A 2,461-nucleotide genomic window follows, 5' to 3' on the forward strand; every position below is an offset into this window, starting at 1 on the left:
CCCCTCCCTCCCCTCCCCCACTACCCATCCCCTCCTGGGGTCGTCCCCACGTGCACCAGCCCCAAGCATCCAGCATCGTGCATTGAACCTGGACTGGCATCTCATTTCATACATGACATTTCACATGTTTCAATGCCATTCTCCCAAATCTTCCCACCCTCTCCCTCTCCCACAGAGTCCATAAGCCTGTTCTATACATCAGTGTAGATACTGATGTATAGATACTATACATCTAGTATTCTTGTCGAGAAAATCCTATGGACAGAGGAGACTGTTGGGCTACAGTCTTTGCAGTCACAAAGAGTCAGACATGACTGAGTAATTGAGCACACACAACATGAACAATATGACACTTTTTACTGTTAAAATATTCAAAAAAATCTTATATCTTTGTTATACCTTTTCACAGTGCTTAAAAAAAAATCCAACTTTTCCCCTTAATTTTGTTTAAGATACACATATGTAAAATTGTTTCCTAATCAAAATAAATCTGATTTGTCCTGCTTTAATAAGAAATACAATGGGGGACAGATGTATACCCATGGCTGATTCATGTCAGTGTATGGCAAAACCACCACAATATTGTAAAGTAATTAGCCTCCAATTAAAATAAATAAATTAATTTTTTTTAAATACAATGTTTTTTCCATTAGATTACAGATTATTAACCAAAGAAAATAAATAAATAAAGTGTTCATTTACAAGTCTCTAAATATTTGATTCCTTAGTTTTTGAAATCTTATTCTTCATTCTTCAAATATGGCAACTCAGAAACCTACCTGCGATGAGCAAGTTCTCCTGAGCTTGCCTCTGGCAGGTGAACAATATAGACAGATCACACTTAATTTTTACTTAGTGACAGTTGGGAGTTAAATCTCTAAGGCACTTGCCCTCACTTTTCTGTGTTATGCAAGCATGAGATTAATTAGATTTCTAGTTTTGTATTTTCCCCCATGAATGCTGTAACTTTAGAAAATGCCAAACTTTAATTCTTCACACTTGAAGAAAATTGATCGTATCAGGACGGTTAAATGATTTTTTAGTATGATTTATTGTGACCCCAAGTCTACATCATCTTCCTCCTGTCAAATAAGACATATAATGAAACTCAAATGGACTCTCTACTTATGTTGTCTGTTATTATTTCTTTTGCTAAATTTATTAAATTAATAGATTTATTAAATTAATAGATTTATTAAATATAGTGATTATTTATTAATTTGTTTACCCTTAATTATTTTCAATGTTTCTTTACTGCTGAAACAATTTCCTTCACCTTCCTACTTTGGAATATAACAGTTTTTCAATGGTATGTTACTAACCAATACCTTTTTATCCTCATAAACTGTCTGTGATTTCATTTCTGAAGTCACATGTTATCCAACAAGATTTCAATTATTTGTATAATTTCACACATATAAAATCATTTATTTTTTTTCTCTAAATGGATTCTGCAGGAAGAAAAAAAGTGAATTTCTAGATCCAGTTCTAAACTAATTTGATTCATCAGGACACCATTGAAATCCTCAGTTACTTAGTTTCTTTGATGATCTTACACCAGAGGTTTATATTCAGTTTATAATTATGATGGTATTAAAGAGTTATCATGTTTCATCTTATAGTTTCCACTGTTTAGCAAATCAAAACCAAAATATTTTTATAAATAAAGATATTGATGAAGTGATGTGCATATAAGTTCCCTTAACAATCATTTTGTTAACCTCTACATCAAAGGATAATACAAAAATAGCTATTCAGAGACATATATGGTACTCAAGTGGTAAACAAATAGCTGAAGGTAGGGCAGGTTTCTGTATATGACTTTTATTCTGCAACTCTGTTGAATTTATTGATGGGTCCTAATAGTTTTCTTTTTTGCCGATGTCTTTAGGATTTTCTACACACTGTATCCAAGAATCTTCAAGTAATGGTGTGTGTGTGTGTGTGTGTTTGTGCTCAGTTGTGTCCGACTCTTTGCAAACCCATGGACTGTAGCCCACCAGGTTCCTCTGTCCATGGGATTCTCCAGGCAAGAATACTGGAATGGGCTGCCATTTCCTTCTCCAGGTCAGGTAATGACCAGTTCAGTTCAGTCGTTCAGTCGTGTCCGACTCTTGGCGACCCCATGAATCGCAGCACACCAGGCCTCCCTGCCCATCACCAACTCCCGGAGTTCACCCAAACTCATGTCCATCAAGTTGGTGATAACCATCCAGCCATCTCATCCTCTGTCATCCCCTTCTCCTCCTGCCTCCAATCCCTCCCAGCATCAGGGTCTTTTCCAATGAGTCAACTCTTCACATGAGGTAGCCAAAGGATTGGAGTTTCAGCTTCAGCATCATTCCTTCCAAAGAACACCCAGGACTGATCTTTAGAATAGACTGGTTGGATCTCCTTGCAGTCCAAGGGACTCTCAAGAGTCTTCTCCAACACCACAGTTCAAAATCATCAATTCCTTGGT

The sequence above is a fragment of the Bison bison genome, unplaced genomic scaffold (genome assembly GCF_000754665.1).
Source record: "Bison bison bison isolate TAMUID 2011002044 unplaced genomic scaffold, Bison_UMD1.0 scf7180017864481, whole genome shotgun sequence".
NCBI classification, from domain to species: domain Eukaryota; kingdom Metazoa; phylum Chordata; class Mammalia; order Artiodactyla; family Bovidae; genus Bison; species Bison bison.